This window comes from Chelonoidis abingdonii, chromosome 13, assembly GCF_003597395.2.
Source record: "Chelonoidis abingdonii isolate Lonesome George chromosome 13, CheloAbing_2.0, whole genome shotgun sequence".
Taxonomy (NCBI): domain Eukaryota; kingdom Metazoa; phylum Chordata; order Testudines; family Testudinidae; genus Chelonoidis; species Chelonoidis abingdonii.
This window is the reverse complement of record NC_133781.1, coordinates 12296052-12313609: the sequence shown is the minus strand read 5'-3', so window position 1 is coordinate 12313609 and position 17558 is coordinate 12296052. Positions and strand designations below refer to the sequence as shown.

The 17558-nt window shown below is 46.8% G+C and overlaps 1 pseudogene; it reads right to left on the bottom strand.

Annotated features, from left to right (window-relative positions):
• Positions 1–228: 228 nt before the first annotated feature.
• Positions 229–17558, bottom strand: part of LOC116832281 (heparan sulfate glucosamine 3-O-sulfotransferase 3A1-like) — a 79696-nt pseudogene continuing 62366 nt past the window's right edge.

Sequence of the window (17558 nt, the reverse complement as noted above, 5' to 3'; positions counted from 1 at the left end):
ACTTCAATAGCACCCAGCTTTGGCCCACAGCCACCTTGCCTCGTCCGTGGAAGCAAACACCAACCTGCTGCTAATAGAGGAAAGAAAACAAACCAAGCAGTGACATTGTGTCAAAAAAAACAAACAGAATGGAGAGCGTTTTCAGCACACCTCTTACATTTCCTCTCTAATATGTAAAAAAAAATATATTATCATTTTTCTTTTCTTAAATTATTTTTTTTTTCAGCCTCAGTCCCAGCCGAAGTCGTGCCCAGTCATCTGGTAGAACTTCATGTTGAAAGGCCTGTAGAACTCCCGCAGTCTCTGCACCACCTCTTTGTCTATACTGGGGTGGGTCCTGCCTTTTGTTTTCCCCAGACAGTGGGGTTTACTGCTGCCTTCAGCTTTCTTCAGACAGGGGAAGCCCTTGGTTTTGTTGAAGTAGAAGTGTTTATCTGTGATAATCCTCTTAAGGCCCAGAAAGTCCTGGACCCTGCCCAGCTCCCCGGCAGGGTCGCTGATCAGCCTCTCCCCACTGATGAAGAGGATCTGCTCAATGGGGAAGTAGAGGAGCCAGTTCTCCAGGTGCTTGGCATAGATGCCAATCTGGATGGCACTCCACGAGGTGTCGATCAGGCCTGTAGTCCTGTTTTTGAAGGTCAGGCTCTCAAAGGTGGGGATATCAGGCTTCTTTGAGAGAGTCTGCGTGTAATCAGAGATGGCTCGGGTCACGGGATCCCGCACCACCACGATGAGCTTGGTGCCCTTCGACATGGCGGAGATTCGAGCAGGTGCTTCCTTGGTGACGAAGTAGCTGGGAGTTTTCTCCATGGTGATCTGCCCATCCAGGGTTCTGGGCATCAGCTCCCTAACCGGAACAGAGAGAGAAAACACATTAATGCAGAACATTATTGGAGTGGGGCACGCGATGACCTGGGAGTGAGCATCAGGTTGCAAGGACACTATCTGTGTCCTGGTGACCAAAGGGTTAACTCCCATCTCCTCCTGCACAAGTGGTGAAGGGGAAGAGCAATGATGCCCTGATTCAGCAAGGTACTTAAGCACAGGCCAAATTTCAAGCCCATGAGTGGCCCCGTTGACTGCACTGGACCTGAGCGTTTTTTCAAGTGAGGCACGTCCTAAGAACTTTGCTGAACCGTGGCCTATGGGTGGCTCTTCGGGAAACAGAAGGGAAAGCTGGGCTCCACACCAAGGCTCATGGGACAGGGCTAAAACCCAAGTAAGGGAGTTTCCCATTTCCTTTCTATTGCTTAGGGTGACTTGATTTGTTGCTGTGACCTTACTGACCGTAGCTGCATGTTCCTCCACCTGCATGTTCCTCCTTATTCTTTAATTGGCTATGTCCGTTAAGAAATGGTTCCATCCTTGCATGGTACCTCTGAGTTGCGTCAGCAACAGAAATGAGGTGGGCACATGGATTGCCCCTCTCTAGGCAGACACATTGGAGTGTCCCAGTGGCTCAAATAAGGGCAATACCACAGAAAGCATGACGCTACTCACGGAGCTAGGGTGGAGAGACTGTCAACGTGGAAACACAACAAACAAGAATGCAACATCATACTAATGAAGTTAATGCAACAGGAGAGGTAGCAACACCTGATGATCCATTTCCACTGGAGTCACCAGAAATACCTCCATGTACTTTGGTGGGAGCTGGATCAGGCTCCTGGGGCTTATCTACATGGGGAAATAGCCTGGAATAGCTATTCCATACTAGCTCCCCATGTGGACACTCTTAGCTTAATCTGTTTTGGAGCTGGATTAAGCTAATCCACACAAATGCTCCTGGTGCAGAAAGCAGACTGAAAACTGATCAACTGCACCGACGTGAAGAGTGGATCAATAAGAATCAGTTATGATACTGCCCATTTATGTTCAATGGGACTAAATTCTAAAGAAACAAGGTCCAAGAGTTACTGAGGTTCTGGCTTCTCTGAGAACACTATAGTGTCCCAGTGCCTCCAGGATCGCTTGCAATAGCTTCTTATAACATTGTACAAACAACACCTGTCAAGGCAATTACTGTACAGAGCAGTTTCATACTCTCTGGTTATGCAGAGCGTATGTCTTCACTGCAAAAAAAAAAAAAAAAAAAAAGATGTTCTTAACTTGGACTAACATAGCCGTGTGACACGGCAACTCAGCTTTTAACTCAGGTTAGCAGCTCAAGTTAAAGTCTGTAGGGGAGCCTGGGTTGAATTCGAGTTTGCTAACCTGAATTAAAAGCCGAGTTGCCTTTTCTTTTAACCTGAGTTAGCTAACCCGAGTGAACACACCATTCATGTGCAGTGAACACATACCCTTAGGGAGATGTGGCAACGTACTTGATGGGCCTGTTTCAGAATAACTGATTTTCACATGGATATTGGCACGTACAGTAGAGGACAGAGCCGCGTCTCAGTCAAGAGGAGATGGTATGAAAACATAACAGGGAACTTCCGGAAAAAAATTCAAACCTTTGCTTGCAACTGCAGAGTTAAGAACCAATTTAATCTATAAATTACCAGTGTCCTGTCCCTTTAAATTCCTCCTTGCTCACATTGGGATTTCCTGCCTCCTGGCTTGAATTCCACTGAATAACACTGAGTTCCTGTAAGAAAGGCACTCCCTTCATGTAGGGTATGAGGAATTTTAAAGGGCCAGGACTGTCAGTGACTATCTTTTGGGGTTGTCCAGTAGACAGCACAATGGTTCAACCTAAAAGTGTTCGGTACTAGCCCTCTGCCCTCAATGCTTTCCTCCTTCCCCTCCGCCCCAAGGAATTCTACACTCCACATTTCCTTCCTGTCCATTCATGAAACTCCCATTGCCTTTGGTGTGAAGTGGTGTGGAAAAGCAAAGGTGGCCTTTGCCTCTAAGAATTCAGTGCAATGCACAAAAGGCCAGAGAATTCAGGGTTAAGGTTACCCACCGTTATAGATGCAACACACCTTGCTGGGCCTAAACTCTGCGAGATCTAAAAACAAATCACATATGCTGGGCTTCTTACACAGGCCAGGCTTCCATTGATGCTAGTGTGCATTTTGCCTGAGAAAAGACTGCAAGAGCTGGTCTATATTTGCTGCAGTGCTTAGTCAAAGAGGAATGAACTCACAGTGCCAGCTTGAACGATGAGCTTCTTTGCGTGAATCTGGTTAAGATAGACACATGCAAGTTGAGGCAGAGCCAGGGTGGGGCCTTGGGGCCAAGTTGGAGTGGAACACCCCTGAGGAAAGCTGAAAGTCGGTACCTGTGGCATACGAAGAATAAGTGACTTGCCCAGGGTCACACTGAGCATCTGTGGCCTAGCAGAGAATTGAATCAAAACCGTCCTGAGTCCCAGTCTAGTATATTGATCACAAACCCATTCTGCTGTCACCAAAGCTGAAAGGCAGGGCATGAACTGCACCATGTTCAATCCCGTTAGACTCATGCCATCTTACAGGGCACCTCTGAATGAGCCCAATGGCTGCAAAATGCCAGTCATTCAAATGAACCCATACTGGGCCAAGTGAGAAGCTGCCTCAGATCTACTTTTTGTCGATTCTCACTGCAAACAGCTGCTATCTGCTGTAAATGAGCCTGTTCTTCCCAGAGGACCCTGAAAATAAGCAGGATGCCTGCTGCACTGGTAGCAGGTTTCACCTCAGTGCAAAAAAAGAGCTCTCAAAGAAACCGCATCCTTTCCCCCTGAAAAACGGGGGTTGTAATCAAATCAGCAACTGACCCCTAGCCTTTGACCTCCCCTTGGCATTAGAACCCGAGTGCCATGATGAACTGCCCCTAGCCCATATTGCTGTTACCGTCTGACAGTGGCAACATCTGGACTGGAAACCTGTGTAAAACACCAGCAAAATTAAAGCCATTGATCAAAAAGGCTCCAACAAAAACCTAGGCTGAGTTGTTAGGTTACAAATGAGATGGAACCGACTGATTGTTTCTAGAGGAATGTTTTTTATTGCGTGTCATGTGTCACAGATGCTTGTGCAAAGAGCGCACCCTTGACAAGGCTGAGGATTAGCTGTCGCTGGCCGGACAAGGCAGGTTCTGTGAATAACTTTCCTCGCACAGCAGCACCAATTACAACAATGCCCATTTTGCAGGTACTCACTTGTCTCTCTCTAGTTTGGAAGCTTTGTACTGCAAGTCTGGAAGCATTCAACTCCTTTGAAGGGAATGAGAGGTGTTAAGGTAGCTGGAGTGCATGCATGTGATCTTGGGAGAGTATGCATGCTGCCATCCAATGGCACTCTCTCTCTTCTGGAGCTCATGTTGTAGTTAGGGTCTGCAGGTAGACTTGCTACCTGCCCAGGTTTTCCCAGGATCCTCCTTTGTTTGAGGTAGCAGTCCTGGGAAATCAGTAAGGACATTCAGGATGTGACGCCAGCTGTCCAGTTTCATGGGCTCAGTGTCACCCCTGAGTTTTTGTATCTCAGAGGTGGCAACCCTATCTGCAGGCAGGAACCTAAACGTACAGTGCAACAGAGAACAACGGGAGCTTGCAATGTAGCCGTTACAACATATTATTAGCCTGTATTATTTGCATTGCCATAACTCCTCGGAGCCTCAGTCATGGAACAAGACCCCCTTTTGCTACGTGCTGTGCAAACACACAGCAAAGAGACTGCCCCTGTCCCAAAGGGCTTAGGACCTAGCACTGTGCTACACGAAAGAAAAACAGCCCACTTTAAATTTCATACCACGAGCTGTTCATTCCGGCCTCATGCTGTACCGTCATTACCGTGCAGTAAGAAAGTGTGAGAGTAGGTGCAGACAACTGAAAAAGCAGCATGACTGGCTGCTGCTAGGAAGATCTTGATCATATTTAGCTGCTTGTAGGCAGCAGAGACGAGAGTGGAGTTTTGAGCATCGTTTCAATGGAGACATGAAATCAGAGAGACAGAGTGAGTTCCACCATTCCTCCAAGGTGCTTACACTATTACAAGGCACTTACAAAGTAACATTACCAGAGTATCTGACACTGCAAGACATGAAGTACTGTCATCCCTTTTGTACAGCTAGGGACTTGGGGTCCAGAGACACTAAGGATAACATTTTCAAATTCACCTGAATTAGGAGCCTTAATCCCATTTTCAAAAGTGACTCGGGCACTTAGGCTCAGACTGTCAAAGGTATTTAGGCACCCAACAATGCAGATAGGTGCTTGGTGGGATGTGCAAAAGCACTTAAGCAGGCTATGCGACTAACTCCCATTGATTTCAAGCACTTAGAGTCCAAGGATTAGGTGAGGATCTCATCTTTCTTTCCGCATTTTATTAAAATAGAGGGTGTTTCTTGTCCTCCACTATTATAGAGAGAAGCTTGAAGACTTGATCTGGCTGCTACCTGAATGGGTAAAAAAAACAGAAGGAAAAAAAAATCCAACATTTACTACACTTACAAAAAAATCCCATGATTTTTAAGCCAAATCTCTTAATTTTCTGGGGCCTGGTCCATGATTTTTGAGCGCTGGGGCTGGCAATACTGCAAGCTGCCTGTCTCCTGCTACCCAGAAAGGAACAAGACTGGCTGACAGGTTACAGACTCTTTGGCATTTCTAGGACTTTGTCTTTGTTCCTGTGTTGTAGAGTATCCAAGAGTCTTGTGACACCTTATAGACTAACAGATGTATTGGAGCATAAGCTTTTGTGGGTTGCATGCATCTGACGAAGTGGGCATTCACCCACGAAAGCTCATGCTCCAATACATCCGTTAGTCTATAAGGTGCCACAGGACTCTTTGTTGCTTTTTACAGATCCAGACTAACATGGCTACCCCTCTGATACTACAACACAGGAATTGCCAGAGGGGCTCAAAGCAGTGGTCCATCCAGTCCAGTACCTTGCCTCTGACAGTGGCCTGTCTGAAGCATTTCAGAGGAAAGTGCAATAAGCTCTACAGTAGGGGGTTATAGCCAAGCGCACGAGGAAAGCGCCTTCCTGACCCACATCAACTGGCAGCGGCCTGATGCCCTGAAGCATGGAGGTTTGCTCTGAGGCATGGGGAGCCAAGTTCCTTGAGTTTGTCACTCACCTCTAAACGACAAAACTGATTTAAATGAGATTCCCAACTGAATGCTGCAGAGGGTGCTGAAACTTTGTGGCAGAGGCTTTCAGCCTGAAACACAAGTTTTATGACCAAAGCAAGCTATAAACTCCTAGAGGGGGTGAGTGGGATGGAGGAGATGGGGGTTGATAACGGAAATGTTGATTCACCCCGAGCTGTGAGGATGCAGAGGGCCCAGATCTAACAAAAGTAAAGTGAGAGTTCCCACCAAAGCAGCTGTGATAATTACCAGCATATGTTAATACTTTAATTAGCCTGATAGTTACCGTGTTCCCAGGGGATTGTAGGGGAGCACACATTTACGCCTACGTTCATAAGCTTCACGCAAGTGTGGATAACGAATCTGTCTGTGTGCATACACATGACAAACCACCACTGAGTGCTGTTCACAGGGCAGCGGTGGGAGGTAGGCCCCATACACGGCTCAAGCACCCTTTGCCATGCCCTTAGAGGGACAGACAACTTCTCAAGGCAGCTTAGCTCCCTATAACATCAGCCTGACCTGCCTCTCCTTACCAACTAGGTCCAGCCCTTCAGGGTCGCCCAGCTCCACAGTGAGGCTGAGAGGCAGACAGCCCCTCGCAGGGCCAGTGGGGAGAGAGCAGGAGGCGACAAACATTTTAAACCCCAAGCGTAACTCCACTAAATTCAATAGCTCCATTGAGGCCAATTGATTCCACTGCGGCAGGACACAGCAGAGCTGGTCAGTAAATCAATGGGACTATCTGTGATCAGCAAAGGAAGGGGCTCTGGAAATGGTGGCCCAGCAAGGCCAATTAAAAGCTTTGCGTTTGTTTGTGTTTTGATAACTCTTGCAATCCCAGCTGTCTCTTTCCAGTTAGGAGCTTAACCCTTTTTGTGAGCTCTTGCCAGCACAAAGACTTTCTTCAGCACTCAGAAATGAATATGCTCCTTTTCTGCTGGGGTCAGCAAAAAGAAACGGGCTGGGAACCACTGGGAATGCACCACCACAGCGGTGGGGAGATTAATTAATTACAAAAGGCATCTTTCATGGACATCACCAGTTGCCTGGAGGGCTCTGCGGATGGATGGCATCTGGATTTTATTGCAAAAGGAGCCACTTGAAAAGACCAGCACCACAAAAATGTTTTGGCAAAGGTGCTCACAAATGGTCTCTGCCAGAATAAATGGATTTTGTTATTTTAATTTTAGTGGGGCTCTGGGTCCTATTTAATTGCTTAAGAGAAGAGGAAGATTTCCCTCAAAGGGAGCCTTTGGGATGTTTGTACTTATTCATATTCAGCCTTTTGCAGTTCATCAGCTCCTTCCACCCATCTCTGCCTGCTGGGTCCTGTTTCAGGCTTGAGCGTAGGAACTCTTCAGGAACGCAGTGCCTGAAGGAACCCCTCTGTTGTGCTCACGCTACTGAGGCCAGGAGAGTGCCCCAAGCCCAAGGCTGAGCATGCTGCCTATAGACAAGGAATGTCTCCATTTGGGTAATCGAAGGGAGACACAGCCACAGTGGTAAATCAGTCCCTGCTGCAACTCCATGGACTTTGACAGACTTATCCCAAAGATGAATTTGGCTCAGGCAGAGCATGGGTTCTCAACCTGGAGACTGCAGCCTAACAGGGCGGTCAGAGGAGGTGTGTCACAGCACTCTCCCAAAACTTTTCCTGCTGTACCAGGGAGGGGGTGGTGGTCACAGCATGGAAAAAGCAAGAGCCACAGGCCTAGAGAGTCCAGCTGTCAGACTGGGGACTGCTAACTGGCTACACCTGTTATAGTATCCGGTCAGTACAGAGCTAGCAGTCATTATATGTCCTAATGTTGTGGAAATTAGATGCAGCAAAGACATCAGAGCAGAGATACAGTCCTTGTCTCCCAGATGCATGGTATGAACATATGAAGACAGGCATCCTTTACCTTGCAGATAGTAGGCAATCAATAATGCAAAGCAGCACCCTTTTCTCATCCTAATATAACTTGAAGGGGTGCCAGTCACCCAAAAAGACAGAAGAGATTTCAATGCAGCTGTTGACCAATGGAGGCAAAGCCTTTGTTTGACTGCATCTCTCTTCCTCAGCCCGGATTTGCCAAGCAAAGGCAATTATTCATTCCACTGATGAGCCAGACCAACTACATAGCCAGGCACTTGATGACACAGTGGACACCTGGAATGAGCACCGTTCAGAGGAGGAAGACAAGAGAAAGCCTGGGGCACGGCAAAACTTAAAGAAGTGTAACATCCTCTCTCCTCTTTCGTACTAAGACATGCTGCCCTTGTCCTCCATGCATCACTGAAGCGTCTGTAGGCCTGCAGCACAGAATCCAACCATTCTTCTTCCAAAACTCACCAACTACAGTACTCGGCTTTTGAAAGGTGCAGAGCTCCCCCACAGTGTAGCGCCAGGCTCAACTGTTACAAAGACAGACTTCTTAGGGAACTCAGGGGTTAATAGCCAGGGATGTGGTGAGCTCAGAGACTGGGGCTGTTAGGAAAGATACAGCATGTGCACTTTTGTATTCCAGTGCTTTGTATTTCTTCAGCTGCTTGTCTCTAAGCATCTCAAAGCAATTTACAAACATGCACTTTCGAGCCCTCGGGCAAGTGGACAAAGAGAGGTTAAAGCCCGAAAACATCCACTGATTTTGAGTGTCCAACTTGAGATGAGGGCTTGATTTTCATAAGGACTTAGGGCCACATTTGTAAAGGCTTTGAGGCACCTAAAGATGTAGACAGGCACTTAGTGAGCTTTTTCAGAAGTGCCCAGATGCCTGACTCGCATTGAGTCCAACAGGAGACAGGCGCCTAGGTAATCTCACTAGGTGCCTTTAAAAATCTGTCCCTAAAACCTTCTAGGTCTTCCCATCCAAGCCGTAAGTGGGCTCAACCCCAGCTCGATCTGATGAGACCAGAGATTCTTCTTTCTACCATTATTATTTGTCTAAGTCTCGTGTGAGATCACTTCTGTGGCCACAAACAAAGCTAGAATACTGGGCCAGATTGTCAACACAGCTCAGCACCCAAGTGTTGCCACTGAGCACAACGCGAGCTGCTGGGTGCTGAGGACTTCTGGAAATCTAGGTGTTAATATGGGAGCAGTTAGGTGCAGGCACGGGGCCGTAGGCAAGAATTCACACGTGTGTGTCTTCAGCCCTTTCTCCTATATTCATTTTAGCATGAGCATGTGTACCGATGTGTATTTTATACCAGTCATTTACAGCAGAAGGTAAATTTCCCCCCTCCCCAGTAAGCTTCTGCCATCAAATTCCAGCACTGCAACTATCTCCGCATTGTCAGGGCTGGAAGGCGGGATGAAAACAGCTGCTATCGCCTCCAGTTTGTTTGTGTCCTTTTACGCTAAGCATGAAAAGCAGGGAGCGATTAGCAATAAAACCAACAGAAGCGGAGCTGTTCTGGAGACCAGCTCCCATATGGCGGTGGCTCATTTCAAACAGCAGCAGCAGCCCTGGTGTTTGTGCGTCTCTCATAGATGTGACAGCAGGTACCTGCTGCCTGTCTGGGAAAATGAAGGAGAATTCCTTCCCCGATCAGCCACTTCTCTCAATTGCAGCAGTCGACTTCCTGCCTCAGGACCTTCTTGGGCTCTTTTACAGCTTGGGAAGGATTTAATGCATCGGTGGATAGGATGCAGTGAGTGGTCCATGGTCCCAATCTAAATCTATCTAGTCCTCCAGCGCCTTGGGGAAGCTAAAATTGATCCTGTTGCAAAACAGGCCGTGAGACAATGGTGGCTCCACTCCTGGCTCAGCGCCTTAAGCACTGTGAATTCAAACGCAGGCAGCAGGGACAAATAAAGCTGCTTTAACCACAGCAATTGGAGTCAATGGATACTGACCCCTACTGGGACCCATACTCATCAGGTGTCTGGGTCTGGTGAATAAAGCCCAGGCTTTTCCTGGAACACCTAGTGGCACCTGTTTGTCCCAGCTGGCCTAGGCCAGGCTCAGTCTTCAGATGTCTGTGCTGGATCTACGCTGGAATGGTCACTTATGACAATGCTGCATTGTTGGGCTGTGCTATGACATGATGGCGCCATACTGTGTTGTTGGGGCGCAGTGGAATGATCCCAGCTGACCATGTGATAATCTATGAATCATCTCTGTGTCACTGTAGCACCTGTCACACGAACTGCCTCTGTGTGTGGCGTTCCTTCGAGAGGATTAGCTAAAGGCCAAGGCTATAACAAGGTTCAAAAAAGAACTAGATAAACTCATGGAGAATAGGTCCAACAATGGCTATTAGCCAGGATAGGCAGGGATGGTGTCCCTAGCATCTGTTTGCCAGAAGCTTGGAACAAGCAACAGGGAATGGATCATGTGATGATTACCTGCTCTGTTCATTCCCTCTGAGGCACCTGGCACTGACCACTGTTGGAAGACAGGATACTGGGCTAGATGGACCTTTTGTCTGACCCAGTATGGCCATTCTTATGTTCTTATAGAACTGGACCCCGAAGAACTAACTCACTCTCCTTTATCTGAACGCAGTTCTTAGAATCATTTCTGCTACACTGCTCATTCACTGTGCTTCCTCACCATAGATCCCGTGAACAACTCCCTGTCACATGCTGCCTACTGTCCACCTGAGGAATTATACCTTATTTAAGAACGTATAGGATGGCTCAAGGAACTGGTTTCAGCCGGGATATACAGCTTACATTTCTATAGGTTATTCGAGTCTAGCTCTGGCTGGTAGCAACTGTAAGTCAGCACCTTCCATAATCTGTATGCAGTGAAGTGACTGTGACAGAAATTGGCAGTTTCGTTACAGTTCCAAATAGACAAAAAGAAAAAAAAATATCGTAACTGGCACCATTGCTGGAAGTCGTCTTCATATGGCTGATGTAAATGTAGAGCAAAAACTATAATTTTACATCCAGATGGTTAAGCCAGATAACTGAATCTGGAGTAGCAGAGTGTATTGCTGTGATGTCTTCTTTGTATTTGTGAATCAGGCACTAAGTCATTATATGATCCGTGGTCTGTTCTGGGTGACCACAGGTGCACACTGTAGAGTCTTTAAATTTCCATTTGTGCAGCAAGTATTCTCATCTGCCATAGTTTGTGTGGATGTGTTTTAGGGTTTCCCATGACAGGGCTGCCCAGAGGATTCAGGAGGCCTGGAGCAAAGCAATTTCGGGAGTCTCTTCCATAAAAAAAGGTTGCAATATTATAGAATACTATATTCTTGCGGGGGCCCCTGTGGGGCCCAGGGTCTGGGGCAAATTGCCCCACTTGTCCCCCCCACCCCTTCCGGGTGGCCCTGTCCCATGAGCTTTGTGGGAGATCGAAGCCAGGGATCTCCTGCATCAGCTCTTTCATGAGGTGTTTATTTGTGGCTGTTTGTGAACTCCATTTGGCTTTCCAAGCCTCAACAGGGTTGAAGTTGAATTGATAAAGGTTAAATGCATGGGTCCAAAAGGGTTTATGCGACTTCACATGGTGGTGAGGGACACTGTTGAGGTCCTGGTGGACAGGAAGATGTTTGTTTTCCACGATCCCCTGGAATTCCTGAAAATCCTTTGGGCCTTGCTGGAAGTGAGAGAGATTAACTGGGCTATGAGAACTAAGGTATCCTCTCAGGCCTACATGTGGACTATGGAGGTACACTGGTGTATGAACTCTTCCTAGCACAATAGGGCCCCAGTCACATGTGCCAATAATCCATGGTGCTTACATGGCCTCTATTACCATCTAGCTGACTGCTTTACAGTATTTAATGTAGTTAGCCTCACAACTCTCTAGCACCACAATCCCATTTTACAGAGAAGGAATCAAGGCTGATCTGCCCATGGTCACATAGGAAGTCGGTGATAGAGGAAGGACCTGAACCCAGATCTCTCAAGTTCTAGGCTAGTGCCCTAACCACTTGGCCATCCAGCCTCACTACCAGAACACTAATAAACTAGAAGGGAATAGAAAGCTACCCAGCTTCGATGAGCATCACAGCTCTTCCAAGACATGGTGGATGGCAGCTGTATCCACAGCTGCAGACAAGAGAGTTACCCTCCGGATTCTAATCCTCTCTTTGCCGCATCCCAGTGGGTTGCTGCAAGGGCTGATTGTGCTCTCAGGTGCAGAGGCCTGGGACGCCAAGGGAGGAGGAATCAGCAGGACAAGATGAGCTCCTAAGCAGCGAGGATCCTATTTCCATGCAGATGCCCTTGGGCGCTGCGAACAAAGGACAACGTATGCCAGAGGACGCAGAACTTATCGGCACCTCGAAGGCTCAGCAGAGCAGTGTCACACACTGAAACTGATGCTTATGCTCATCGTTGGCTTTGTTCCCGCTGACCTAGCCATGGCCCCTAAAGGGCACGCAGGCCATTAAGTATCTGCCAGACAAACGATGGGAACAGAAGAGAAGCTGACGCCGAAGCTCCATAACAAATTGTTTACACAAAGCTAGGTTTTCTAGAAGTCACAAAGTCATTAAGAGCCGAGGGATTTAAAGGGCCGCAGTCCCAGGACCGCATGGGCTGGAGAATCTTATTGATGTTATGACATGGAGCTTATAGTGAAATATAAGGGCAATGCTCAGCCTCCCTCTGTCTTGGCTCTACGACATTCACTGGGCAGCACAGGCCCGGATGGGACTGCATTGACAACTAGTGGGAATGCACCATTCCCATCCAGCCTGCAGACACCACTGCAGGCTATGCAACAGGAATATTCAGCCCAGCAGCAGCTGGGCCAGGCACTAGGGATATGTGCAAGAGGAAAGAGGGGAAAGGAAAGCTCCCTGCCCAGGGAGCAGAGCAGCTGGGAACCACCACAGGCCATTGCTGCAGACCTGAGGTTTCAGCACCCTCCCTAGCCCTAAAGCATCCCTCTGCAGAGGAAAACTGGGCAAGGAGATCCATGCAGGAGCTTCTCCTTGGATCCCATCTCTGCATTAGCATGCAGGGGAGCCAGCACAGAGCTGAGTTCCTGCTGCAGAAGAGGGACACTGCCACCTCCAAACCCTGCCAGTTGTTGCACAGTGTAGCCACACCATGGGGGATCTGTCTGGCTCCTGGCACAGGATCTGCCCCCGAGAGAAGAGGCAGGTTCTTAGTTACTGAAGCTGACAATAAATCGCTTACAGTGACACTCAAAGAAGATGCAGGAACATATTTGCTACAGCTCAAGGTTTTTCATTACAGTGGCAAAAACTGGTCATTCTTCCCCTAACCTCTCGTCTTATAAACAATGTCCAACACTGCTGAAATGTAGCCACCTCTGGGGTGGAACTTGGCAGTTGTTTAACAACTGCACAGCACAGCTGCACAACATCTTAGGAGAGGAAGTAAAGCAACAAATACTTTACACACTTGAAATGCTTCCACTTGTTTCCAATCTGCCATTCAGAAATTAGTGGTTAAACTTTCAATCCCTCACTTGGGTAAATAGTCCCAGTGAAGGCAATGGGGCTACTCACTTGAGTAAGACCTATTCACAGGAGTAGAAGTGAGCATGATCAGCCCATTTGCTTGATTAGTGCACATCTCCTGCAGCTCTTCTGGATGAGCTTGTATCTCCTGCATTGCCATGCTACCCACTCACTATTTGGTTCCATTATCTGAGCATAGGGGTAAGGCTGTTGAGTTGGTGTCTGTCCAAAGATGGAATCTATTTGTCACACAAGCAGGAGAAGCCCTATTGTAACCTAAGGATCCTGCAAGATCATAACACTAGAAGGGACGAGCCCTACTTGCAATGTACACACATACAGGGCTTACCTATTCACTCGCTAACACGCACAGTGAGCCTGTGGTTGCACTGATTTTAGATCATATCATATGTGTTTACACACGTGAGCTGTGCAAGGAGCCAACTGTGACCAAGTGGGATGCTGCCCCTTTAAGATAATAATTTGAATCTGTTTTGCAACAACCTGGCCATTGAAGGACATAGCCTGAGTCCTTCATCAGTTTTCACTGTTCAGGTGGCTTCCATTCAAATGAATAATAATCAGCAGTATACCTAGTACTTTTCAACCATAGATCTCAAAGGAAGTCAGCAGCATTACCCCCATTTTACAGATGGGAAACTGAGGCACAGAACAGTGAAGTGACTGCTCAAGAGGACTAAGCAGGCATGTAGAAGAGCCAGGACTAGAACCCAGGTTGCTAGAGTTTTGGCAAAAAGAATAGGAGTACTTGTGGTACCTTAGAGACTAACAAATTTATCTGAGCATAAGCTTTCGTGGGCTACAGCCCACTTCATCGGATGCATAGAATGGAACATATAATAAGAAGATATATATACATACAGACAACATGAAAAGGTGGAGTTGCCATACCAACTCTAAGAGGCTAATTAATTAAGATGAGCTATTATCAGCAAGAGAAAAAAAACTTTTGAAGTGATAATCAAGATGGCCCACTGCAGACAGTTCACAAGAAGGTGAGAGGATACTTAACATGGGGAAAAAGATTCAATTTGTGTAATGACCCAGCCACTCCCAGTCTCTATTCAAGCCCACGTTAATAGTATCTAGTTTGCAAATTAATTCCAGTTCGGCAGTTTCTCACTGGAGTCTGTTTTTGAAGCTTTTCTGTTGCAAAATTGCCACCTTTAAGTCTGTTACTGAGTGACCAGAGAGGTTGAAGTGTTCTCCTACTGGTTTTTTAATGTTATGATTCCTGACATCAGATGTGTCCATTTATTCTTTTGCACAGAGACTGTCTGGTTTGGCCAATGTACATGGCAGAGGAGCATTGCTGGCACATGATGGCATATATCACATTGGTAGATGTGCAAGTGAACGAGCCCCTGATGGCGTGGCTGATGTGATTAGGTCCTATGATGGTGTCACTTGAATAGATACGTGTACAGAGTTGGCATCGGGCTTTGTTGCAAGGATAGGTTCCTGGATTAGTGTTTTTGTTGTGTGGTTGCTGGTGAGTATTTGCTTCAGGGTGGGAGGCTGTCTGAAAGCAAGGATTAATCTGTCTCCCAAGATCTGTGAGAGTGAGGGATCATCTTTCAAGATAGGTTGTAGATCTCTGATGATGCGCTGGAGAGGTTTTAGTCGGGTGCTGAAGGTGACAGTTAGTGGAGTTCTGTTATTTTCTTTGTTGGGCCTGTCCTGTAGTAGGTGACTTCTGGGTACTCTTCTGGCTCCGTCAATCTGTTTTTTCACTTCAACAGGCGGGTATTGTAGTTTTAAGAGTGCTTGAGAGATCTTGTAGGTGTTTGTCGCTGTCTGAGGGATTGGAGCAAATGCGGTTGTAGCTTAGAGCTTGGCTGTAGACTACTGATAGTTTGGTGTGTCCTGGATGGAAGCTAGTGGTCAGTAGGTTTCTGGTATAGGGTGGTGTTTATGTGACCATCGCTTATTAGCACAGTAGTTTTGGATGAGTAAAGGCTTGAGCCCCAGGTGAATTTAGAATGCACCCCGGAAAGAGATTTCTTATATCTAGATGAAATCACCCAATACAGAGTTGTTCCCATTCTAGGACAAGGCTTCCCACACCTAACTCTTTGTGTATGGAAAACTGGCTGATGCGGTTCTATACTGTGAAAGAATGAATCCCAGGAATAAAGGTGGGAGGGTTTTGGGGGCAGGAGAGGGAGACTGGCTATTTGTGTTGTGTGATTCATTCCTCTAGGCTTCAGGAAGGTGGACAGTTACTTTTACAGGGTGAGTCTGGCTCCGAAACCCACAGTGGCTTTTTTTTTTCTTATTAAAGAAAAATCCCATCAAATATGACAATTCCCAATGGGATTCCCAACTCTGTGCCCAAAGGGATAACACAAGGCAAGTCTCTGATTGCCAGGTGCTAGGACTGGACAACAGGGGATGGATCATTTGATAATTGCCATGTTCTGTTCACGCCGTTTGAAGCAGCTGGCACAGGCCACTGGCAGAAGACAGGATAGTGGTCTAGATGGACCATTGGTCTGACCCAGTATGGCCACTCTTATGTTCTTCAGTGCTTGTACAACGTGGGATGGGACTGAACATGCAACGCAGCAAACCACGTGCCAATTTGACTTCTCCGTGCTATCAGCAGGGAAATGCATGGTGCATATATCCTCTATTGAGAGCACATCTCTGTCAGTGACATCAGTGTTACAAATGATTTAATCAGATGCTACTTCTGTGGGAGCAGCAGCCATGTGTCATTGCTCTGTTGGGTGACAGCTTGGTTAAAAATGAAGCCTGCTTGTTAATGCAGAATTATCAGGGCTTTGCATATGTGGCAGGAGGAGATAAAACAAAACATATTTCCTTTGGAACCAAGAGTCAACAACATACACAGCTTTAAAAAAAACTCAACCCAATAACCCAACCAGTATTCAAGATGAGGTAATTATATTCTGAGATCCTTTGTCCCCGTTTCACAGTGTCTTCTGCCTTGGTTTCTTGTCTGCTGTTTTTCTATCTACATTTCAAATATTACCCAGCTGGGTAAATATGTTAGTGGTCTATTTATGGGAGGGATCTAGGTGGGAAAATCAGACATCTTTTACCCAGAAGCATAGCAATGCTGCTGTCTCCAGAAAGCCAGGTGATTTCCCTGTTCCTCATAGGTGGAGGTGAGTAGACAGAGCACTGGGAATAGAGCTGGCCAGAAATTTTGCAACACAACGGTTTTTGGTCAGAAAATGATGATTCATTGAAACCAAAAGTTTTCACATGACAGGATCGGTTTCAACAAAACTTTCTTCTGAAAGGTTCCTCATGTCCGGGATGGAATTAGAGCCCTAACCACTGGGAAATGGAGTCAGTCTCTCTCCCTCTGGCCCAATGAATATATAATTATTTATACACAATAGAATAGCTCTGACATGAAAGACTAAGCAGGACCTACCCCAGAATAGCCTGCTGATTGGAACACTCAGATGAGATTATAGGAGAGAGTCTTTCCTCTGTCTAATTAGGAGTAGGGACTTGAACCTGTGTCTCCCAGTGTAGTGCTCTAACCACGCACCAGGCACTGGCTGTCCTGGGGTCTGGGTCTCTCTCGTTAAAAAAAAAAATATTGAAAGATCTCAGTTCTCTCCTTCTCTCTCTCTCTCTCTCTCTCACACACACACACACACACACACACATTTACACACACACACTTTTCACAAAAAAATGTCAGAAGGTCTCACTTCTGTCCCAGCACAGAACAGGACATTTTTTGAAATCTCAATTTCCGCCCCCCAGAATGGGACAACCGCTCACTGGCCAGATCTAAGTGGGAAAAAACAACTAAGGTTCCAGCCACCTGTGATTTTCACTGATCACAAGGCACTTTAGACAACATTAAGATGATCCAGCCTTAGAGGTGCTTCTCTGAACAGAACTTCTAAGTCTAGAGATCTTAGAGAGATCAGTGTCCACAGAAGAACTTAGGTAGACAGACAGATGTGCCCATCATTACTTCTCTTATTCCCAAAACCATCTTCTCTAATCACTCAGTTTGGCCAGAAGATTTAAATCTCCCTGCATCCATCCCCCAGATGCGGCTTGTCTTCAGTGCAAGCTGAGGTGGCAGCACTGTGAAGCCGTGTGGAAATATGGAACCTTCCCCAGAAAGAATGGAACA